Genomic DNA, 26,586 nt, shown 5'->3' with positions numbered 1-26,586 from the left:
CACCCCAAGGTGGTTGTATGTTCTATAATTAGATTTCACCAACCCAGTAACAAATGCAAACTCTTGGGTCACTGAAACAGCATGGAGTCACAGACAGTCTGCTTGGGATCTCCAGTCAAGCTGGACTTAGTGATAAATGGTTACTTACATCAAAAATCACAAAATATTCAGATCAGTTTGTACCCTAGATCTTACACCAAAGATAACTCTGGTAGCCAGTCCCATGGTAAACTAATTAAGGATTTATTAAGTAGGAAAAAAGAAATTAGAGTTATTTACAAGTTAAAGCAAGCAACATGTACACACCAATGAGTCCAGTCTATGGCTCCAAAAGATGACGGATGTAATTATCTGTCAGCACTGACTGTCTTTCCAGGGCTAACCCAGGTTGACTGTGAGTATCTCTACATTTTTGTTGCTGAGCTCCAGCCCTTCTAGCAGTCCAAAAAGCAAAGAGATGAAAAATATTCATGCCAGCTATCTTTATTTCCTTCCTGTACAGTTTAAGCTGCTGGGATCTGATTCCTTGCATATAGCACCTTCATGTTGCACATGAACCAGCCTTTTTGTGTTGTGATGTTCCACAATGACCTGTTTAGTATTGGTAGTTCTTCTGGATGGGTGGGGGAACCCCTTTTCCTGCCTATGTCCACAAGTTCAGAGCAAGCATTTTTACAATTATAAAATAAGGCTCTTCTTGAATTGCAGGATGATCTTCAAATAATTGCAGCTGAGTGGTGGACAAGACAGAAAAAATTGCAGAACAATAATAATGGGCCTTTGTTAATAGCAGTAATTTGGAAAAGCCAGGGTAGACCTATTTGTTTAAGAAAAAATTTCTGGAATGATATAAAGACTCAACTATTATTTATGCCAGCTAATTTTTTTTTGTTGATAACCAGACATTTTGCTGCAACTATATTACATTCATGAACAACAACAACAACAACAAAAGTGACCGGTAGAATATAAAATTCAGAAGACTAAAAGTCTTAACACAGCTGCTGAAGAAATTGAGTCAAGTCACTTTAGCCTTTTACATTTTACAGGTACTGAATGTTAGTGCAGTAAAGCTTACTACAGTGGTCTCCTTCATGCCCAGTCTTTACTTTGTGAATACTTGCCTATACCTTTGTCCTGACCCATAACTATTTCACATTTGGTGACAATGTATACCTTCAAATCAGCGGCACTGCGATGGGTACCCGCATGGCCCCACAGTATGCCAACATTTTTATGGCTGACTTAGAACAACACTTCCTCAGCTCTCGTCCCCTAATGCCCCTACTCTACTTGCTCTACATTGATGACATCTTCATCATCTGGACCCATGGAAAAGAAGCTCTTGAGGAATTCCACCATGATTTTAACAATTTCCATCCCACCATCAACCTCAGCCTGGACCAGTCCACACAAGAGATCCACTTCCTGGACACTACAGTGCTAATAAGCGATGGTCACATAAACACCACCCTATATCGGAAACCTACTGACCGCTATTCCTACCTACATGCCTCTAGCTTTCATCCAGATCATACCACTCGATCCATTGTCTACAGCCAAGCGCTACGATATAACTGCATTTGCTCCAACCCCTCAGACAGAGACAAACACCTACAAGATCTCTATCATGCATTCCTACAACTACAATACCCACCTGCTGAAGTGAAGAAACAGATTGACAGAGCCAGAAGAGTACCCAGAAGTCACCTACTACAGGACAGGCCCAACAAAGAAAACAACAGAACGCCACTAGCCATCACCTTCAGCCCCCAACTAAAACCTCTCCAACGCATCATCAAGGATCTACAACCTATCCTGAAGGACGAGCCATCGCTCTCTCAGATCTTGGGAGACAGACCAGTCCTTGCTTACAGACAGCCCCCCAATCTGAAGCAAATACTCACCAGCAACCACACACCACACAACAGAACCACTAACCCAGGAACCTATCCTTGCAACAAAGCCCGTTGCCAACTCTGTCCACACATCTATTCAGGGGATACCATCATAGGGCCTAATCACATCAGCCACAATATCAGAGGCTCCTTCACCTGCGCATCTACCAATGTGATATATGCCATCATGTGCCAGCAATGCCCCTCTGCCATGTACATTGGCCAAACTGGACAGTCTCTACGTAAAAGAATGAATGGACACAAATCAGACGTCAAGAATTATAACATTCAAAAACCAGTTGGAGAACACTTCAATCTCTCCGGTCACTCGATCACAGACCTAAGAGTGGCTATACTTCAACAAAAAAGCTTCAAAAACAGACTCCAACGAGAGACTGCTGAATTGGAATTAATTTGCAAACTGGATACAATTAACTTAGGCTTGAATAGAGACTGGGAATGGATGAGTCATTACACAAAGTAAAACTATTTCCCCATGGTATTTCTCCCTCCCACCCCACCCCCCACTGTTCCTCTGATATTCTTGTTAACTGCTGGAATTAGCCTACCTGCTTGTCACCATGAAAGGTTTTCCTCCTTCCCCCCCCTGCTGTTGGTGATGACTTATCTTAAGTGATCACTCTCCTTACAGTGTGTATGATAAACCCATTGTTTCATGTTCTCTGTGTGTGTGTATATAAATCTCTCCTCTGTTTTTTCCACCAAATGCATCCGATGAAGTGAGCTGTAGCTCACGAAAGCTTATGCTCTAATAAATTTGTTAGTCTCTAAGGTGCCACAAGTACTCCTTTTCTTTTTGCCTATACCAAGATACTGCACACTCAGCATTCACAGAATTAGGCAAGATTGATAGCGACTGCTTTGCTGTCTCTGCTAACTTTGGAAAATGCTGTAGAACTGCAGGTGAATTGCAAAACTCTCCAAGATAATTTAATTCACATTCACTTGCAAAACATTTGAATGGGGCAAACTGTGCTTTAGCTTCATGGCCAAACATAGGGATTGTCTCCAGGCAGAGCGCCTGCTCCGATAACATATTCACTTGTTTCACATAAAATACCTGAACTACTTTCATAAATAACTGTTCAGGCTGTGTGAACATTGGTCCTCATTGAGCTCATCTGGCAACACTCTCCTCAGTGTTGCAGTTGTATTCCTTCAGTTTGTCTGCCATTTTCTTGAACACTCCTCTCTGCATATGTGCTGTGCTTGCATTGGAGTCTGCCCAGTGTGTCAAATCCATTACAGTGTTGTATGATTGATGGATAGAAACGGAACACATCACATCTCAAAAGATTTAATGGTTTTCATCAATGATTTGGCATTCCGAGCGATGAACTTTATGTCAAGTGGCAAGTTCATGTCATTTAAAAAGCGAGATCAGTTTGTGCATTACTTGAGATTAGGTGAAATCTTCATTTCATTTTCAATGAATTTGCTGTAGTCACTTACATGCTCAGCATGGTAAAGAACTGCTTCAGACCACCAAGTCCATCATGTTACTATTGGTTCTGGACACAAAGGCACTTGGTCAGGATTAAGCTGGGTATTTTTTCTCTGCCAAGAAAGCCTTGAAATGCAGTTTTCAAGATGGGCAGTGTTTAAATATTTTGTTCATTGCAGCAGTGAATTTATGAACTTTAGAAAAATGAACATGCCACTGATTGCTAGCTAGACTTAAAATATGCACATCACATGGTACATGGACCAAATTAGGAAGTAGCCCCTTTAGAAACTGATTATATGCTCAAGTACAGTGTGTTACATTTTCTGTCACTATCCTGGACACCTTATTAAAGTCTATATCAAAATTGGCCAGGCACTTGATGACAGCTCATGACATAGTTGAACAATTTACCAAGTTAAGAACAGGACTGTCCAAAAGAAATGATTGTAGATTTTCTGAGCCACTCATTTAGGGCACAGCAACGATATGCAGTACATAATTATCTTTGTCATTTATTGACTCATCAAACGTCAGCTTTTTTCATATGCTCTTTCAGCTCCTTTCTGTATACTTCAAATACTTTGGGTAAATTCTCTTGGTGGAGCTTCTAGCAGAAGGAAGAGCTCCTGGGTTTCAAATTTGTTTCTGAATGTATTCCCATAATATTGGGTTATCCAGTTTATCCATCAGTATATTTGCATTTGAGAATACCTCAACAAGTCAAAATATGCCATATTTTGAGCATCGTGACTCTTGGTACTGCAATTAAATATAGAAACAACAATTGTCTGACATTTTACTTTTGATGTCAGATCTGTCTCTGCTTTTCGTTTGTCATTATGGAGCTGATCAGAATGTATAGGAACATCAACACTCAACTTATGTGTCTAACGTGAGTAAAATGTGTCTAACATGATATTGCAGGTTGTACAAAACAACTTTCCACCACCAGCATGCAATTGCTTGGAATACTGCTAAGCATGATTTAAAACAATGATATTTTTTGCAGTTTTTGAGTCTTTAACAGGATTTGCCATTTGCTTAAACCCATGGAAGTGTACTGTATTGTATGTAAACAACCATTTGTCTCCTAGCAACATATAAGTATTGCGACATCGGATGAATTTATTTAAATTTGAATGCACATGACAAATTGAACAAAGATTGCCAAAGATACCATAGTTAAGGAGAGAAGTCTGTGTGTGTTGCAAACCTCAAAATGTATGCAAAATTGTGGTGGAAGTCTAATATTGCAGGATCCACAATTTCTGCAATATTGCAAATGAATTAGGTCCTTAATGATAAAGCAAAACATACATATTACCTATAGCAGGGGATATAGACATTACAAGTAAGATTAGTGCATTCAGCAACCTACAAGCATTTATACGTCTAATCACTAAATACATTCAATACCTATCTCTGACCATGAGCCCTATGGATGGCTGCAATATCAGGCACCCCAGAGTGCCCCAAGGCTACCTCCCTAGGCCATTTCCTATCACTTATTTTCCCAGTCCAGGGCATGGTCACAGTCTCACAAACAATCCAAGAAAAAATAGAGCAAAGGGTTCCTTAATCCTTAAGGACAAGTGTGTCCCTCCTTCAAGGCCTGGGGTAGCTGCTGTTTGGAGAGCCCCTTCCTTGGAGCAAGGATTCTACCCTCACTCAGGAGCTCTTGGGTTAGGTACATCACCATATTCTATTGGTGTCCCCCCATTTCTGTGCTGCTTGGCTCTCTTTTAAACTTGTCCTCCAGCTGGAGCAGGCCCTGCCAGTGTGGTGGGACCACTTGGTCCCAGAACTGCTCAACTCCTATCCCAGTGTGGGTTTATATATCCCATCACAGGGCCCTAGAAGTATAAAGAATTCTGTGGGTGATATTTATAAACATTAGAATGACCATAGTGGGTCAAACTAAAGGTCCATCTAGCCCAGTATCCTGTCTTAAAACAAAACGAAAAGGAGTACTTGTGGCACCTTAGACACTAGCAAATTTATTTGAGCATAAGCTTTCGTAAGCTACAGCTCACTTCATCGGATGCATTCAGTGAAAAACACATTGGGGAGATTTATATACACAGAGAACATGAAACAATGGGTGTTACCATACACACTGCAACAAGAGTGATCACTTAAGGTGAGATATTACCAGCAGGAGAGCGCGGGGCGGGGGGGGACCTTTTCTAGTGATAATCAAGGTGGGCCATTTCAAGCAGTTGACAAGAACATCTGAGGAACAGAAGGGGGTGAATAAACATGGGGAAATAGTTTTACTTTGTGTAATGATCTATCCACTCCCAGTCTCTATTCAAGCCTAAGTTAATTGTATCCAGTTTGCAAATTAATTCCAATTCAACAGTCTCTCGTTGGAGTCCGTTTTTGAAGTTTTTTTGTTGAAGTATTGCCACTTTTAGGTCTGTAATTGAGTGACCAGAGAGATTGAAGTGTTCTCCCACTGGTTTTTGAATGTTATGATTCTCAATGTCTGATTTGTGTCCATTTATTCTTTTACGTAGAGACTGTCCAGTTTGACCAATGTACATGGCAGAGGGGCATTGCAGGCACATGATGGCATATATCACACTGGTAGATGTACAGGTGAACGAGCCTCTGATATTGTGGCTGATGTGACTAGGCCCTATGATGGTGTCCCCTGAAAAGATATGTGGACAGAGTTGGCAATGGGCTTTGTTGCAAGGATAGGTTCCTGGGTTAGTGGTTCTGTTGTGTGGTGTGTGGTTGCTGGTGTGTATTTGCTTCAGGATGGGGGGCTGTCTGTAAGCAAGGACTGGCCTGTCTCCCAAGATCTGTGAGAGTGATGGATCATCCTTCAGGATAGGTTGTAGATCCTTGGCTTAATCACATCAGCCACAATATCAGAGGCTCGTTCACCTGCACATCTACCAATGTGATATATGCCATCACATGCCAGCAATGACCCTCTGCCATGTACATTGGTCAAACTGGTACTTGTGGCACCTTAGAGACTAACAATTTTATTTGAGCATAAGCTTTCATGAGCTCAGCTCTCCCCACTGTATTTTCCACCGAATGCATCCGATGAAGTGAGCTGTAGCTCACGAAAGCTTATGCTCAAATAAATTTATTAGTCTCTAAGGTGCCACAAGTACTCCCTTTCTTTTTACAATAGTTAAATATGTCTCGCTTGGCTCCTCTGGTTGGGTATGTTAAACAGAGCTGGCCAGGCCAGAATTTTAATTCCATGAATATTTTTGAGTTTTTGGAAATAGTTTCATCTCAAATTGGGACAAAAAGCCAAAGCTGAAATCTCGGAATATTTTCTGCATTCATGGCTAAATTGTTCTTCTCCCACCGTGTGTGTGTGTGTGTGTGTGTGTGCAAGAAGGAGAAGAGGGCACAGAAGGGTCTTTCCCACTTCATGTAGAGTGAAAATGGACAATGTACTAGAGCAATATGTTGGTTTTAATGTAATAATCATAGTGGGGAGTTCCAGGACAGGGTTTGATTTTTAGATTTTTTTAATTGCAATTGAAATAAAACAAGCAGATGCTGAGCACTGCTAGAGATAGATATTTTTAAATTTGTGTTTAGAAGTACTTATGACATTTAAGCTGTGGGTTTGCAGAGAGGGGATTCCACAGCAAATGTCTCATAATTTGAATCTCTGTTCCCAGATGGCAAAACTAATACTAATAAAAAAAAAGCTTTGTGGGCTGAAGGTTTGTGGTAAACAAGGGGCAGCAGAGGATTATTATTAGTCACGACTTTCCCTGGTGGCTTTTACTTTGTTTATCGTGAAATGGCTGAACACCAACTTTCAGGAAGCATTATTCATTTTGTTACATACATGCAATATTTAACTTGAACTGCCCATGCTCATGGCTGGGCAGCAAGGTTCACACAGTCCTTGTAAATCATCTCACTTGTCTATTATTGCCCTTCTGGATAAATTAAATGTTCAGTGGTAGAGGGCAGCAACTAAAAGAGAGAAAAGGCCAAGGGCAAGGAGGAAGACGGGACGGAGGTAGGAGGAGAACCACTATAGAAAACATCGAAAATAACTTTCAAGCAAAATGTCATCAAGAGTTCACTTGTTACATAAAAAAAATAAAGCTACTGCATACAGTGTGTGATCAGAATTTAACACAAAGGAAGGCATTTCCACAACAAAGAGTTCATCTCAGTACACCTTGCCAGCATACTGGACTCTATGCTGGATTTTTTACTTTTTTGGAGCTATGGGGATAAATAATACTCATGGGTACCCTAAAGAATTCCCCAGGAAGTGAAATTCTCTTTCTTCCAATCACTGTAGTATTTTTATAAAAAATGGAAAAGCCCTATTAGGTTGGCTTATATGTTTTACAGCAAATGGAAGATTATGCTTTGCTGTTTATTATTTTGTGCTTAAGTTTTAAATGACTATAATGGCACTGACAGAAGGGATTCACCCTACTTAGAGAGGGCAGGCAATGTTTCCACTAGGGCATTCACTTCAGAATTACTCCAGAAGAGAGTAGTTCTGAGTTCTTTGAGGAGATCTTTGGCTGGAGGACCCTGACCAGTAGACACACTCTGACTCTAGCCAATGCTGTCCATTTTTGAGACCTCAATAACCTTCCCATTGTTCCTTCTGTGGACTGAGAGGTTTTGTTTGCTTTCCATTGCCAGAAACTCCCCATGGCAGATTTCCTGAGATAATGAATTCTGTGCTCTGGTTTATGCCAGTAGCACCCAGTGTTAACCAAGTGTTAATGAAGCCCTCAGTTACTTAGTTTGTTTTAACCCTTTAATTCTTTAATAACTACCAGTGCCGCATCAGCACTAACCCATTACTTTACTGTAAAACTTTCACTGGAAGCCAATACTTGGAATCTATTAGTACAACTTCCTCATTAATCTGTTCCTTGGCAAGCCTCTGAGTGAAGGTAGGTGTCTTAAAGCATCTGCCTTCCTTTACTTTTCACAAACTCAGTATAGCAAACCATGTTCAAAAACTCTTACATGTATAATTTTCCTCAAAATCTTAAAGCAACAGCACATAAATTGCAAACTTGAGTAAGCTCATCTTATTTAATAATAAGAGCACAGACCTGAAATCTGTTTAGATAAACATATTTGTGCCATCTCAATACTCTAAGAGTGAACATATTCCTAATCCAACTGTGAATAACTTCATTATATGGAAATGAAATTTAAAGAGAAAAAACCTTTAGGATGAGCAATCTGTTTCATTCAGTGATCAAAAATGATTCCTCAGAGGAAGAGATTCATGTTGTTCTTAGGTTTCAGAGTAGCAGCCATGTTAGTCTGTATCCAAAAGAAAAGGAGTACTTGTGGTACCTTAGAGACTAACAAATTTATTTGATCATAAGCTTTCGTGAGCTACAGCTCACTTCATCGGATGCATCACTTTAATTCCATTAAAAAAATAATAAAGAACCTATGTTAAAATGCATCACTAGCAGTTACTCTGTACAGCTTCCATGCACACTTCCTAGCCACTGTGTTGAAATCAATCAATTGTATATTTGAAATCCAAGTAGTGCTTGACACAAATAGTTTTTTATTAGTAGAAACAAACAAGTTAAAGCTGAAGGTAGCTTCTTGTTATAAGCCTGACTTTCAACCCTCAAAATACCTTCCCCCCCAAAAACAATCAATGCCCCTTAGATGTGACATAAGCAGGATAAATTTTCCTGGAAAGTTAAAAAAATAATTAGAAAGGGTGTTTTAAAGCTACAGGGACAGTTCCTCAACTGGAGGAAGTCAGCATAGCTTCATTGAATTCAGTGGAACTTTGCCAATTTATAGTATCAGCTGAGGATCTGATATATGGTGCTTAAAGTTTCCCAGTCACTGACATTGCAATAGATATAGCTGCTTAGTGCTCAGGTACATCAAACCTATTAAGGTACTCAGAAGCACACCAGATGTACCACAACTCAAGCTATGCCTACACAATGAACTAGGGGTATGGTTCCCCTGCTCATCAAGCTAGCGTGAGCATCATGACAATAACAGTGCTGGTGGCAGAACAGGCATGGCTAAGCCGTGCTGAGTAGAAATCTTTGCTATTATATTCATGTGAGCTTGATGAGATCAAGCATGACTATGTGTACATAAGCAGGAGAATCACATCCTTAGCTCAAATTGCAGAGGTAAGCACTGAAGGTGCTAGGCCTTATGGGGTACATCAACACTGCAAAAAAACCCCATGGGAGTGATTCTCAGAGCGTGTGTCAACTGACTCAGGCTCATGCTATAGGGCTCAAAGTAGCAGTGTAGATGTTCCTGCTTGGGCTGACGCACAGGCTCTGAGACCCACCCCTCTTGCCAGGTTTCAGAGCCCAGGCTCCAGCCTGAGCAGGAAGGTCTACACTGATATTTTGAGTCCCACAGAATGAGCCAAAGTCAGTTGACCAAGGCTCTGCGACTCACTGCTTCAAGGTGGGAGTGGGGATTGGCAGTGTAAATAGGTACCAGCCCTGGTGAGACCAGACAGCATGGCTAAAGTGCAGGGCTATTTTACTATGGCTGGCAGAAAAATGAAAAGTTGAAGATACCCAGATAAAGTGATCTAAGCAGTGATGTTTCAAGGTACAACATAGTGATTCCTAACTTGGCCCCAGGAGCAGTTGAATAGAGATTAGGGCTCATCAAGCCCTGTACCTGGGTTGCCCCCTCCAGTCCATTCTACTTCTAAAGGCAAGCAGATTACCTAGCAAAGATCAATAAATGGCATGTCTCAGTGGGTGTCCTTCTGCATTATCCCCCTATAGCTCTGGCAGTACTTCCAGTACAGCTCCTGATAGCACCGTGTCAACTCAGCTAAAAATCCTGACTGCACACGATTGTCCTTTATGAGGATAGTTGTCCCTTTTCCTGGGGCAACCCCCGGTCAGAGCACACTGCCCATTTCTAATCCCCAGGGCCAAGGGCACTTTGCTTACAACAGTGTTCTTCAGGCTCCTTTCCCTTTAAGAGCATGAGTTAGCCGCTGGTTTTATGTACCTGCTGCAGACCTGTATTGAAGTCCTGAATGCAATCCTGACCATTCACAGTCTGGTCCACTTGTGGCTCTTCAGCTTCTGCTCCCTTCTTCAGCTTCCTGCTGTGGACATTGCTCCTCAGGTTCCCTGATCTGCTCCTGGCTCTCCATGCAGCCAAGCCCATGCTGCTCCCAACTCATCATGCAGTTCCTCCAGCAGCTCTCCACCTCCAACTTCTCAAACTCTACTTCCCACCTCTACTCATAGATTGTAACCAAGTCACCTCCTTAATCTTCTCTTTGTTAATCTAAAGAGATTGAGTTCCTTGACTGTCGCTGTAAGGCATTTTTTATTTCCTGATTTTCAGACGTTTACATTTAACCAAGAGTTACATTTTGGTGCACAAGGCAGGTTTGATCACCTTAACTCTGCATTAATGAAATTTTGGGATTGTTAATATTAAATATAGTTTGAAATACAGATTTGCAAGGTCTACATATACTTAAATCTACAAGTCTGTGTAATCAACACAAATCATAACACCAAAGAGAGCCGTAATTCATTAAAATAGTCTTCTGCTTGACCAACTTAGTACTTTATGAGAAAAATCATAGAAAAGTCTCTAAGTAGACAATCCCATTTCTGATGTCCCAACTTTCCCCACACAAAACAGGCCCTCTGAACAGGTCCCCACTGAACATGCCTAATATCCCAACAGGGGTACCCTGCAAGTGGGATCTCTGCCCTCTACCCAGATACCTCCAGGCTCTGCCTTTGCACCATGGTCCTTGTGCCCCCTCTATGGTTGGACACATTCTGCATAAGCAGCCTACCTCCACACATTTAAAAACAAATAATCCCCAGCATAACGTTCCAGATCCCTTCTCCATCAGGACCCCCCATCCAACCATCAGACATCCTGAATGTATGAGATCCAGAACCTTAACAGAGATGCAAGTCTCTAGGTATGATCTAGCAAAATATGGATTGCAGCTGCCTCTGTTGATTTGCTGCTGCCTTCTGCTGTTCCTGCATAAGCAAATGAAGACACCCTCTATCTCAACTTCCTTCTTCACAAACCCTTGCAGTTCCCTTCTCTGAGGGGTGAATTTCCTATCCACTCTTCCCTGCATTATGAAGCCCAGGAACCTTCCTTTCCAATCAATCAGCAGCAGACAATCGGTCCCAGGTGCCTTCCTGTTCAGTCAGTTCGGCCTTGTGAAATAGCCATAAGCTGTTCTCTTGCAAGTCCTGGAGTAGGGATTGTGTCTGGGGGTGGGAAGGGCATGTCAAGGACAGGGCCAGGGCCACAGTACATAGCAAGATAAAGATTTCTATAGGGCCGCCCAAGGATACTGTCATAAGTTAGACAACCACTAAGGGCTGTCTAAATTCTATCCTTGGAGACCACTTTGGCTCCCAGAACAGTCCAGAATCAGGCAGATATTAAGATGACTTAAAGCCACCTCAGACCCCCTACTCCGGGGCTATGAGTTCTGTGCTGTGTCTCTTAAAGCTAAGCATAACTTTAAATGTCGACCTATCCCTCTCTTAAGAGGACAGAGTCAAACTGTCTAGGTTATCTACACTAACTATATAAAGTATCACATATTTGCTCATAGTGAGTAGATTTAATATCCCCTATTACCTAGGTTACAGAGAGCTCTCAGAACGTTATAGAGATTATCTTATTTATAGCATAAATAAACCCAATAATATTTTTACAGTGCATATGTAAAATTAACACACTTTGACAGCCATTATCATGTATACAGTGACTAGATAATTATGGGCAGAAAGTCGTTGAGCCCTTTGAACAGAGGTGTGCTGCAAACAAGAGACATAACTAGGGACTAACCTTTAAATCTACAGGGGCTAACCTTTAAATCTACTGTGCTAACAGCTAAGGGTTAGGTCGTTAGCCCCTAATGCAGTCATGTCAAGATCAAGGAAATGAAGCTGTATTTCTGAATGTACTATAATAAATTCTACGGAAGCAATATTTGCATAAGTTTAAGTTTGAAAATTAGCCTTTTTGGTGTGTTCCTTTAACTTCTGAAAAAAGTATCAGATTTTCCTTCTATTTCTAGTACACATGAATGATGCTCCTCCCACGTACCAGATTTAAAAAAACAAACAAAAAAACAAAAAAACCTCCTAGCATAGGATTTATTTTACAATTTAAAAACTATAGGATATATACATCCACCTATATGACCTAGGAATATGAACTGTGCAATTGCATTCTTAAAATGTTTATTGTACAAACCTGAAAGGTAATTTTATTTACATAGAATAGAAATATACCCAGGCAGACGCAGGTGTTAAAAACTATTGATGTGTAGTACAAATAAAAAATAGAAGTGAGCATGTGAATAAAGTAGGAATAGAACATGAATACAATAATTTCTAATGCTCTTTCACCATAGCTGCAGTAATAGAGGTTTTCTTATTCACATTCTTGAGTGTAATGAGACTTCAATTTTGCCCTCCATATATTTTTTAATATACAGCCTATCTCTATGTTTATTTGACATTTACTTGGTTTTCTCAATATGACTTTCCAGTTGTGCAAGAGAGCTGCAAATTTTCTGTGTAATAAGTCTCTTAAAGATTTTAGAATGACTGCTAGAAAATTTGGAAATTAGGAAAATTACCTAGTTCTACCTTGTAGCTGTGACACTCTAATTAGTTTTCTCAGACCTGAAGAAGAGCTCTGTACAGCTCAAAAGCTTGTCTTTCTTTCACCAACATAAGTTGACCCAATAAAAGATATTACCTCACCCACCTTGTCTCTGTTAGGAAATTTGAAATTAGATTTGATTCTCCATTGCACAGCATTTTGTGCAGTCATTTACACTGGTGCAAATTGCATGTAAAAGACACTTCCATTCTGAATTGGTAGCATTGTACATCAACTTGCAATTATGTGAATGACTATCTGGAGTGCAATGGAGAATCTGGCCCATTATCTCTGATACATTCATCTCAGACTATTTGATGTATCTATGTCTTTTTTTCCGCCGCCACTCCCTCGCCCACCCTCAGGTTAGTCTTACATTCTGCTTTTTTAGGACACCTTTTTGGGTAGTCATTTTTGATACTGCCTACATTTTCTCAGATAGTTAAAATAAAAACTCATGTTATCTATGTGAAAATTAATGGAATTTTAGAAGTTTCTGCATATATGTTCATTAGGAGTGGGTGGCACCTCATGAATATATGCATATTAATGTAAATCTGATAGGTATTAAACCAGTTGACCTCTAGCAGAACAAGATTTATGCTGAATAGCATGCCTTTGTTTGGAGACCTGAAATGTACTGAATTTCTTTCACTCTCTTCATGGCAATTCTTCCTCCAAAGAGATTTCCCACTCTAATCCTCACTCTTTTGTAACAGCTCACTCTAAAAAGAATGCACCCTGGAAGAAATGCGTTTGGGACAGCCATGCTCCTTTGTGACCACTGCTCTTCAGAAAAATGAGAGATGGAAAATACTTATTAGGTCATGGAGTCCCCCACCTTGTCAGTGCAGGCTTCTGACTTTATATTTTCTAGTGCTTTATCCAATATAGGTTTAAATATCCCATGCAATGCTATGGGACACAAGGAAACTACTTCACAATTTAAACTTTGCTCTTGCAAAGAGCAACACATGGGTGGGCACTGTGCCCATTCAGTTCCCTGTGCAGGACTGGGGCCTTAATTGACTCTCAGGAAACATCTTGATTCTGTGCCTACATTATTCCTTCACTTAATTTTCAATCCCCTACCCATGTTGTGCCCCTTGGTACTAGTTTAAGTATTTCCTGTTCTTCCTTGGTGCTTACGTTTTTCAAATATGATTTGCAGTCTTCCCTACCCCAAGACACAATCAATATTTAGCCTTGCAATGTATATGATAGCTTTTCCTCTTTTCATCTTCTCAAGTAAGGGAAATTCTCCAGCCTCCCTCTGATTTTTGTTACTTTCCTCTGAATTCTTTCCAGTTTGCCTGCATCTGTCTTGTAATAAAGGGCTTAGCACATTCACTCATCCCATATTCAGGGTTAATGATGCCAGAAAAGCTCAAGATGGCATTAGGCTCAAATTGTGCAGGTTCTACAACTTCAATAAGTCTATGGCTTTTATAGGACCTTCAGGATTAAGTTCATATTAAGTATGCTCAATTATTAAACCAGTTTCCATTGACTTCTTATGGAGACGCGCTTGCTGTCAACTCAAATTAACTTCAATATGGATGGACTAGAGGACTAAATTTTCAAAAGTTGCATTCAGAGTGATGATTATGACTGTGGTAGCACACAAAGGTGTCACTCAGGTTTGGGCCCCGCAGTGCTAGGCATTGTACAAACACATATTGTATTTAGACATGGTCCCTATGCTGACATCATATAATTAGAGGTGTGTGAATAACCTATCTTTCAGTTTGCTGGCATATTAAAAAATGTTTTTATTTTGGGTCAAACTGAAAATAAAATGTAAAGAAGTTGTTGGCAAATGGAAGAGTTGAAAAAAATTCAGTTTGGGTTGAAGAGTTTCATTTTGGCTTTGAGCTTTTATTATATTTTAAATTTGTGGAAACCAAAAAATGAGAGAAATTTCAAAACAAATATATTTAGAATTTAAAAACTAGAACATTTTGAATCAAAAATGTCAAAACAAAGTATTTCAACTTAAAAATAAATAGGTTGGAGGCAATGTTTGTTTTGTTTGTTTGTTTTCTGACCAAAACAAATTCAACAAAATTGACATGAATTCACTAAATGTTTTGGTGTCACCAGATATGCATTTTTTGCTGAAAAACTTCAGCCAATTCTATTTACAGTCATGTGCACAGAGGCCATATTGTTCATATGCTTTAACGTCATCAAACATTTTTTAAATGCACAGAATGCATAATAGTGAGGTATTGTCCCCACCTGAGTGTGTGGCTGTAGATGTAATAGGCAGCTGCAAAAGTAAGTGTGCCAAGAACCATGCAATTGTCTGTACCTTGGATACATCCTTCTGCCCATCCAAATTTGCAGCTATCCCACTCACAACAGAAGGGGTCAAAAAGCAGGGGAGGATAAAGAGCTTAGGCACAGAGCACTAATGGGAGGGGAGACCATTCCATTAGTCTATTGATGAACCAGAGATCCTTAGGCATACATGTGGCAACCAGGGAATACCTCCTCCTGAGAATGGACTGACGGAGGGAACGGAGAAAGGCAAACACCAAAGAGAGTTCAGTAGGTGGAGGTGACTATGTATTTTGACAGGTTTCAGAGTAGCAGCCGTGTTAGTCTGTATTCGCAAAAAGAAAAGGAGTACTTGTGGCACCTTAGAGACTAACAAATTTATTAGAGCATAAGCTTTCGTGAGCTACAGCTCACTGAGCTGTAGCTCACGAAAGCTTATGCTCTAATAAATTTGTTAGTCTCTAAGGTGCCACAAGTACTCCTTTTCTTTTTATGTATTTTGAGTCTCTTGTGAAGACTAGTGCTTTCATTTTTTTTTAAATATTTTCCGTGAAGACAGGGTTGGATAATTGAGAATACTGAAAGTACCTCAGTATTGCCAACCCCAAATGTTCAAAAATCATGAGTAAGCCCCCTACCCCCAAGAAAAATCATGACACTGGATTAAAAATCATGAGATTAAAAAAAATAATTTTAGGGTTCTTTTTATTTGCCTTGTGGTGTCTGAGCCTTTAGGGTTCACATTTTCAAGCTTCTCCTGGCCATTGGAGCTATAAACACACTTTTGTAAAAAAAAATTTTAAAAAATGAGATTCTCACATCATCTAATGACTTCAGGAGCTGGAGCTTTAAGCAACACACCAAATATCATGAGCCTAATGGAAAAATATCATGAGATTTGATACTAGCAGCAGAACTGTGTATCCAGTTTATAGCTATTGTAATGGGAATGGCACTGAAAAGTTAACTCTGCAATTTTATTCTTGTTTTTACCTCACATAACTTTATTTGTTCAGCTGTTTGGGGTTTTCAGCCACAGAGATTTAACATTTCAAATTATAATGAAATTCTGTAGCTACATATTAATTTGTATATGAAAAAATTGAATGTATCACACTGCCAATCTGTCTGTCTTAAAGTTGAATGAGAAGGGTACCATGTTTAGTTTAAATTATATGAGTAACATGGAAAGCAGTTCTGGAACATTATTGTTATTAAATGGTTTTACAGAAGCCTACCATGTTCATTAGAGAAATACATGAGTCCCTTCACCCATTGTTCCCCAATTCCCGTTCCCATTCATTTGTAATTAGAGACTGCAATTGTACACCTCAACCTCCCCTAATCCATCACTTCCCCCCACAGATCACAGTTAGCGACTCTTCCATGTTTTACCCAATATACAGTCAGATCCTCTTCCACCATCCCTACCCCATGCTTCTGATATGCCCTTCCCATCACTCCATTAGGAGTGCAGACCTTGAGTAATGGAAAAGTACAATGATGTATGTTTTCTCTTCTTGTTTCCATCCTTCACTTTCTTCCATCTCCCACGACCATTCTTTTCTTTTATATAAGAGAAGAGCAGAGTACTGGTTAGGAGAGTAGGGAAGAGTCATATCACTCCAGGAATAGTGCAGACACTCCAATCCCTCTGATGCATATGGCATGTCTGTTGGTGGATGGGTGGGGACTTGCACCATTAGAGAAATGCATCCTGCTCCCCCTGCTGTGCCCAGATCACTTCACAGACCACTGCATGTTGAAGGTCCAATGACCAGCTTGCCAAGTGGTCAGATCATATCTTTATAGTTTTTGGCTGCCTGGTTGTTCCAGAGTTGGCCCCAGCTTCAGTCTCAGCTTCAGCATGTTCCAATTGCTCCACTCTTCACTTAAAGCTACATTCTGCCTTCAGCTGTTCATCTGCTGCTCTCAAAAAACAGATGGGAATCATGTTGCAACTGTATCCAAAGTATGTTTTGTCCTAGGTCGCTTGCTACCAGTCTGTAGCTCTTCAGTTTGGGGCATGGTCAGAGGCTTAGCAGTCTCTTACTATGCTGTTCTGTTAATCTCTCTTAGGGGTTTCTGTATGGCAATGTTTACAGTTTACCATAAAACAGACTAAGTGGCCGGTTTAGCCCAGGAATGGAGTACTGTGTTGCATTTTCAGTGCTTTGAGGAATTCTTGTTTTCTCCATGTCAAAGAAGTAATCAGCGAGCAGGAAAATGGTGTTGTCTTTCAGTGTAGTTGCTTTCAGCAGCTTTATCATTTAAAATTTCAATGTACTAGGGAAACTCCACAAAATGTATAAAGCCAGATTTTCTGTCTCCTTTGCGCTGTTCTGTTCCGCTAATCCTCTACTGATATAAGACCCAGTAAGTCCTTCACAGGAATGACATAAGTTAGAGAAGTTAAGAGGCGATTCAAAATGGAGAGCATAACCCTCTCTGACAATCCCCACCTCAATTTCTCTGCACTGAGCAGAGCAAGGCTTTAGTGGAAGACCCTAGTCCACCATGTTTTAATATGGTGTTGCATGTCCAATTCTGCTAGCACATTCCGGTGTCATATTAAGTGAAATTCAACATTTCACAGACTTTTCATTCATGGATATGCTAGTACAATAGTGCAAAGTTAGAAGATTTTTCTCATTACTTCATTCTTCCTCATCTGACTTGTAAGCTCAGCCTCTGTAAGTATGTATTTAAATGCATACATCTTTCTTTGTGTGTGTGTGTGTGTGTGTGTGTGTGTGTGTGTGTGTGTTAACAACTTTTCTGCCTCCCACTTTTTGGAATACTAATGATGTGAAACTGTCAGAGCTACCAGCATCTCAGCTTGCTAATGAATTCTTAGACCTGCATTCAGAAGAAAGGGATAATCAGATGAACTGAAAATCCAGTTTCCAAGGAGAGAGCCCTAGAAATATGTAAGAAATATTTAACTAGGTACTGTATATCTCCATGAATTGGAGTTTCAATGTTTCTGTTTCTTTTCTTTTTAGAGTGATAAATACAAACAATAATGGAAACACAGTTATGACCTTAAGCCTCAGCTCTGATCCTTAGAACTTGTGTGCTTATCTTGGATTTTGCACACAATTACGGTGAAGGCAGTGCCTAGTATTGTAGAGTAGCTTTTCATATAGCAGATGTGTGCATGTGGCGTAGCAGAGGCTTTGTGCTGTGCATATTTAGTTATATAATTTGTTAGCAATTTTTGTTTATGGTAATAGGAAACCATTTCTTTTTGCCTTATTCAGTCTAGGTGAAAATCCCCAGCTGTGCTGTCGAGAGCTCTGAATTCTCTGCATTACAACAACTCCTGACTAGGGGGGACTGGGAAAACATCATATGATGCTTGTGGAAGACAGCAGTAGTCCCTTAGGATTATTTCTCTCTAACTCAGGATGCTTCTGATGAGAAGGATTTTACAATACCTGATGCTGCTTTTCTATCCATGCACCATGGTTGACACTGCAAGCCACATAGTCTGTAATGAAAAGATCTTGAGCTGTTTCAGCCATTGCAACAGATGCTTTCAAAACTGCTCCCCTGCATTCAGGGAAGTGCACAGATGCTCCAGATCACCCACTGATAGTGATAATAATACCTGGCTTTTATATAGTAGACCTCAAAGTACCTTACAAAGGATTTAAACATAATTATCCCTATTTTACAAATGGGGAAACTGAGGCACGGGGAATCTGAGATGTGACTTGCCCAAAGTCACCCGGCATGCCAGTGGCCAAGTCGAGACTAGAACATAGGTCTCTGGACTCCCACTAATCAGTTTCCCTGTTGCATTAGAAAAGGGTTTCAGAAAGTAATTGAGTGAGGCTGTCACTACCATAGCTCTTCCAGATAGTTCTAATTTTGGGGAATCACGCAAAAGAACTAAAAGATTCTAGATGCAAACCAGAAAATGCCACCTAATGTGCAAAAGAAAGTCAGTAAGAGAGATGCAGAGAAATGAGTGAGTATTTGTTTATGCCTGTTTGCTCCACAGAACAAAGCTCTCAGTGAAAATACCTACTTCTCATTACACCTGAGCCTTTCTTCCCTGTCCAACACACAATCTCTCTGAAAGATTAATTCCAGCAACTGGAATACAGTGTGTTAGTGCTAGAAAGATGTAGGCAAATGGGAGGGAATTTAAAGAGCAGCAATAACAATCAGTAGACCAGAAAGAATGAATCATGATAAACGCGTAAAATAGTTAATGACAGGTTTCAGAGTAGCAGCTGTGTTACTCTATATTCACAAAAAGAACACAATGCCATCCACAGCCTCAGAAAGAACTCTGACATCATAATCAAAAAAGCTGACAAAGGAGGTGCTGTCGTCATCATGAATAGGTAAGAATATGAACAAGAGGCTACTAGGCAGCTCTCCAACACCACTTTCTACAAGCCATTACCCTCTGATCCCACTGAGGGTTACCAAAAGAAACTACAGCATTTGCTCAAGAAACTCCCTGAAAAAGCACAAGAACAAATCCGCACAGACACACCCCTGGAACCCCGACCTGGGGTATTCTATCTGCTACCCAAGATCCATAAACCTGGAAATCCTGGACGCCCCATCATCTCAGGCATTGGCACCCTGACAGCAGGATTGTCTGGCTATGTAGACTCTCTCCTCAGGCCCTACGTTACCAGCACTCCCAGCTATCTTCGAGACACCACTGACTTCCTGAGGAAACTACAATCCATTGGTGATCTTCCTAAAAACACCATCCTAGCCACTATGGATGTAGAAGCCCTCTACGCCAACATTCTACACAAAGATGGACTACAAGCCATCAGGAACAGTATCCCCGATAATGTCACAGCTAACCTAGTGGCTGAAATTTATGACTTTGTCCTCAACCATAACTATTTCACATTTGGGAACAATGTATACCTTCAAATCAGCGGCACTGCGATGGGTACCCGCATGGCCGCACAGTATGCCAACATTTTTATGGCTGACTTAGAACCACGCTTCCTCAGCTCTCGTTCCCTAATGCCCCTACTCTATTTGCACTACATTGATGACATCTTCATCATCTGGACCCATGGAAAAGAAGCCCTTGAGGAATTCCACCAGGATTTCAACAATTTCCATCCCACCATCAACCTCAGCCTGGACCAGTCCACACAAGAGATCCACTTCCTGGACACTATGGTGCTAATAAGCAATGGTCACATAAACACCACCCTATATCGGAAACCTACTGACCGCTATTCCTACCTACATGCCTCTAGCTTTCATCCAGATCACACCACACGATCCATTGTCTACAGCCAAGCTCTACGATACAACCGCATTTGCTCCAACCCCTCAGACAGAGACAAACACCTACAAGATCTCTATCATGCATTCTTACAACTACAATACCCACCTGCTGAAGTGAAGAAAGAGATTGACAGATACAGAAGGGTACCCAAAGTCACCTACTACAGGACAGGCCCAACAAAGAAAACAACAGAACGCCACTAGCCATCACCTTCAGCCCCCAACTAAAACCTCTCCAACGCATCCTCAAGGATCTACAACCTATCCTGAAGGACGACCCATCCCTCTCACAGATCTTGGGAGACAGGCCAGTCCTTGCTTACAGACAGCCCCCCAACCTGAAGCAAATACTCACCAGCAACCATACACCACACAACAGAACCACTAACCCAGGAACCTATCCTTGCAACAAATCCCGTTGCCAACTCTGTCTACATATCTATTCAGGGGACACCATCATAGGGCCTAATTATATCAGCCACACTATCAGAGGCTCGTTCACCTGTGCATCTACAATGTGATATATGCCATCATGTACTAGCAACGCCCCTCTGCCATGTACATTGGTCAAACTGGACAGTCTCTACGTAAAAGAATAAATGGACACAAATCAGACATCAAGAATTAGAACATTCAAAAACCAGTCGGAGAACACTTCAATCTCTCCGGTCACTCGATTACAGACCTGAGAGTGGCTATCCTTCAACAAAAAAACTTCAAAAACAGACTCCAACGAGAGACTGCTGAATTGGAATTAATTTGCAAACTGGATACAATTAACTTGAATAGAGACTGGGCGTGGATGAGTCATTACACAAAGTAAAACTATTTCCCTATGTTATTTCTCCCCCCCATGCCACCGCCCACTATTCCTCAGATGTTCTTGTTAACTGCTGGAAATGACCCACCTTGCTTGTCACCATGAAAGGTTTTCCTCCTTCCCCCACCCGCTGGTGATAGCTCATCTTAAGTGATCACTCTCCTTACAGTGTGTATGGTAAAACCCATTGTTTCATGTTCTCTGTGTGTGTATATAAATCTCCCCACTGTATTTTCCACCGAATGCATCCGATGAAGTGAGCTGTAGCTCATGAAAGCTTATGCTCAAATAAATTTGTTAGTCTCTAAGGTGCCACAAGTACTCCTTTTCTTTTTACAATAGTTAAATATGTCTCGCTTGGCTCCTCTGGTTGGCTATGTTAAACAGAGCTGGCCAGGCCAGAATTTTAATTCCATGAATATTTTTGAGTTTTTGGAAATAGTTTCATCTCAAATTGGGACAAAAAGCCAAAGCTGAAATCTCGGAATATTTTCTGCATTCATGGCTAAATTGTTCTTCTCCTCCCACCATGTGTGTGTGTGTGCAAGAAGGAGAAGAGGGCACAGAAAGGTCTTTCCCACCTCATGTAGAGCACACTTGTAGTGGGCAGGCATAAGCTGAGTCATAACACCGGACAGCATAAAGACAGTGAAGGTGGCTAGAACTGTGCACAGTGCTAGAACTCCCAAAAAGGCTGTGAGACACACCCCCGCAAGCCACCTTGATTCCTGTACTGGGAGAAGCACTGGCTGTTTCTTTGCAAATGTGTAGCAAAGGGTGGTTTCCATCACAGAGCAGGGATTATGCCTTCAGCAACCTCCACTTGAGGAGGCCCTCTTTATCCCTCATGCTCACAGGAGGCATAAAAGATCAGAAGTGTTGTATCCCATTGAGGAGGGACAGGTGATACAGCTAGAGCTGAAAGTAGGATTTGGCCTAGGCTCAAAATAAATCTGCATGGTTTGAAAACCAATTATTGCCCTTTTAAAAGTTAGGTTTTATGATTGGAAGGAGGCAAAATTGTGGAAGGGCCAGATGAATCAGGACTAGAGTATGGTGAAAGGTGAGAAAAGCATTTGCAAATGTTTTCTTGAATATAAAGAGCATATGTGCTCCACAAGGCATCTATAACCCTTTCTTTGCATTCTCCAATTGTGTGATCAATTGTATAAGTGCAAGAGTGTTCAGCAGGTGAAATTTGCTCCAATGGCGTGAGCCAGCCCAAGACCTTTGCAACTATCCCCTATTATGAGGATTTAACTAGGACTTAAATGATGCCTAAGCTTTGTGTTGGCCCTCAGCAGAGCAGAGGCATGGTGAGTTTGAAGGGAACAGGCCTTGAGGCAGGGGTTGAAAGGGAGCTGAAGCAAACTGCCAATCAGTAGAAAGGGAAGATTTTTCAAAGTGAAAACTGGAAAGCAATGGGTCCCTGCTGGTCCCTGCTACAGCTGCTGGTCTCTGCTTCTGCAAGCTTGAGTTTCAGAATGGCTTATTCCAACAGTTATTCTTCCCCAAGTTCATATAGCTGAGGTTGCATGGGTCTGGTGCCTTTGAGTGGAAAAGTCTCCCCTGCACTGTTTTGGATCTGGTGGTAGGGAGTATAGCCCCATCTCGGTCTCAGTTCCCCCCTCCCAGACCAGTGTTGTGTCTAGACCTTCTGCTGTTACTTGTTTCTGCTCTGCAAACAGGGAAAATGGCTAACTTCATCAAATATATTACTATATTTTATACTGCAACTAGCCTGCCCAGCCTTAACCACTCCCATAAACTGTGTACAACATTTTCACTCCAGGCTACCCCAGCCCTGCCCCTTCCACCCGAGGGAAAGTGCACCTGCTGCTGGGAGGAAGAGCACGTGGCGCCACCGCAGTCTCTCCAGCCCGAGAAAGGTGGGCGGTGTGATCCTAGCACCGTGGAGCCCAGCGGCGCTGCCAAAGCAGCGCCCGGGGGCTGGGGGGAGTGGAGTGTGAGCAGGGTCACACCTGGCTGTTTGGTTCCCCTGGCCTCCCCTACTCGCCCCTGGCACAGTTGGCCCCAGAAGTGATATCACTTCCACCCCATGCCCCCTCCCCCAGGGACGGCCCTGCGTGTAGAAGCAGTCAGCTAGCACATTCATTTGTCCATGTAGTTTGCAGACTAACTGTGTCTTAAAGCATAGTTCTACACTGAAAAGTGACTGTACAAATTGCACTGGGGGGCTCCATGTCTGTTGTGTTTTACTGATTCCATATCAAATGTGCTCTGTTTAGAAGTAAAGATGTTTTTCTAGTGCTAATCCTGCAAATATACCTTGAAATCTCTGGGTTTTTTTATCAACTGTACATGTACCATGTGTCCACATCTGCCCCGTTTCATTTTTCAGTGGGTGACTGCTGATAGCTAAGGCTGCGATTCTTTCACGGAGGTCACAGAAGTCACGGATTCCGTGACTTTCTGCAATCTCTATGACTTCCGCAGCCAGGCCCGCCAACAGCAATTCCGGGCTCCAGGGCAGAACTGTCAATAGGCCCTCAGCCCATGCGGACACAGTCTACCTGACATTTGGGCAGTGCTGAGCCTGCACTGTCTCTTGTCCAGAGAGCTGCTGGCTATGCTCTTCTGGCATCGCCACAGCTTTCAAATGCCTGCCTGTCTGCATTCGCCACTGCAGGTATCACCCCGCACGCACCTAGGAGCCCTGTCCTGTGGCCCGCCCGGGCAATTTAACAGGGCCTGGGGCTCCCAGCTGCTGCTCAGGTGCCTCAAGGCCAGCTGCATCAGCCACTGCTGGGGCAACCTGGGGCCAGCGGCTACAGCCACAGTTTGAGAGGCCCTGGGACCGCCCGAGGGAATCTACTAACAGACACCGCTCACACAGGGTGGTTCCCCTTGTCTGGCTTTCATCAGTGGGGACATGCAGGCCACATTCTCTGCAAGTCAAGACCTCACTGATCCTGAGATAAGCTTTGTTTACTACTCATCTTTTGACCGTACAATTAATTTTATGTAAGTATGTAGCACAGGAGCATTTCTAGCCAACTGTGGAGGAGTCTGCTCAACAGGTTAGATATCTATATACAAATGCAAGGAATATGAGGAATAAACAGGAAAAACTAGAAGTATTATGCTAAATTATGACTTAATTGGCATCATAGAGACTTATGGCTGGTCTGCACTGGGAATGTACATCAGCATAGCTACGTCTGTCAGGATGTGAAAAATCCCATGTGAGACATAGCTCTAACAACTAGCCCTGCGTGTAGACACCACTAGGTTAACCGAAGAATTCTTCAGTCAACCTAGCTACTCAGGGAGGTGGATTACCTATGTTGATGGGAGAGCCTCTTCTGTCAGTGTAGGTAATATCTACACTGAAGCAATACAGCAAAGCAGTTGCAGCCCTGCAGCTGTGCTGTTTAGTGGTTTAACTGTAGACATACCCTCAAGTAGAATAAGTCTCAAGGCTGGGATACTGGTACAGAGGGACCAGTTGTTCAAGAAGGATAGGTAGTGTCATAAATATAAAGGGAAGGATAAACACCTTTAAAATCTCTCCTGGCCAGAGGAAAAACCCTTTCACCTGTAAAGGGTTAAGAAGCTAGGATAACCTCGCTGGCACCTGACCACAATGACCAATGAGGAGACAAGATACTTTCAAAGCTGGAGGGGGGGAGAAACAAAGGGTCTGTGTTTGCTGGGGACAGAACAGAAATGGAGTCTTAGAACTTAGTAAGTAATCTAGCGTTAGATTATGATTTATTTAAATGGCTGAGAAAATAAGCTGTGCTGAATAAAATGGATATTCCTGTCTCTGTGTCTTTTTGTAACTTAAGGTTTTGCCTAGAGGGATTCTCTATGTTTTGAATCTAATTACCCTGTAAGGTATTTACCATCCTGATTTTACAGAGGTGATTCTTTTTATTGTTTCTTCTATTAAAATTCTTCTGGTAAGAAACTGAATGCTTTTTTCGTTGTTCTTAAGATCCAAGGGTTCGGGTCTGTGGTCACCTATGCAAATTGGTGAGGATTTTTATCAAACCTTCCCCAGGAAGGAGGATGCAAGGTTTTGGTGAGGATTTTGGGGAGAAAGACGTTCCCAAACAACGCTTTCTCAAAAATAAACCTGGTTAAACGTTTGGTGGTGGCAGAGGAAGTCCAAGGGCAAAAGGTAAAATAGTTTGTACCTTGGGGATGTTTTAACCTAAGCTGGTAAAAGTAAGCTTAGGAGGTTTTCATGCAGGTCCCCACATCTGTACCCTAGAGTTCAGAGTGGGGAAGGAAACTTGACAGGTAGGGAAAAAAGGAGGAAGTGTTGTTGTATACATCAAGAATATATACACTTGTTCTGAGATCCAGAAGCAGGTGGGAGGCAGACCAGCTGAATGTCTCTTGGTAAAGATAAATGGGGAGAAAATAGGAGTGACATCATATAGACCACAAAATCAGAATTAAGAGGTGGATGAGGCATTTCTAGAACAAACAACAGAAATATCCAAAATACAAGACCTGGTAGTATTGTTTTTTTTTTAACTACCCAGACAGCTGTTTGAAAAGTAATCGGTAAAACAAAATTTCCAATAGGTTCTTGGAATGTATTGGGGACAACTTTTTGATTTAGGAAGTAACAAGTTGAACAGCATTTTAGACATGATTCTGACCAGCAGGGAGGAATTGGTAGTAAATCTGAAGGGGGGGACAGCAATGTCAGTGAAAGCGATCATGAAATGATAGATGTTATGATTCTAAGAAAGGGGTAGAGTGAGAGCAGCAGAATAAGGACAATGAACTTCAAAACAAGCAGAATTTAACAAACTCTGAATTGAGAGGTAGGGTCCCATGGGAAGACAATCTAAGGGAAAAAGGAATTCAGGAGAGCTGGCAGTTTTTCAAGGAAATAATATTAAAGACAGATATGCAAACTATCCTGATGTGAAGCAAAGTTAGGAAGAATAGGAACAAGCCCATATGGCTCCATTAGGACCTGAAAATCAAAAATGAATCATGCAAAAAGAGGAAATATAGACAAATTGCTAAGGAGGAGTACAAAGGATAGCACAGACGGGTAGGAACAAAACCAGAAAGGCTAAGGCACAAAATGAGATACACTAGCAAGGAACATACGAGACAATAAGAAGAGGTTTTTTTAAATACATTGTGCGCAAAAGAAATATGAAGGAAAGTGTAGGCCCTTTACTTAG

Source organism: Dermochelys coriacea, chromosome 4 (assembly GCF_009764565.3).
Source record: "Dermochelys coriacea isolate rDerCor1 chromosome 4, rDerCor1.pri.v4, whole genome shotgun sequence".
NCBI lineage: Eukaryota > Metazoa > Chordata > Testudines > Dermochelyidae > Dermochelys > Dermochelys coriacea.
Note: the sequence above shows the minus strand (reverse complement) of the source record.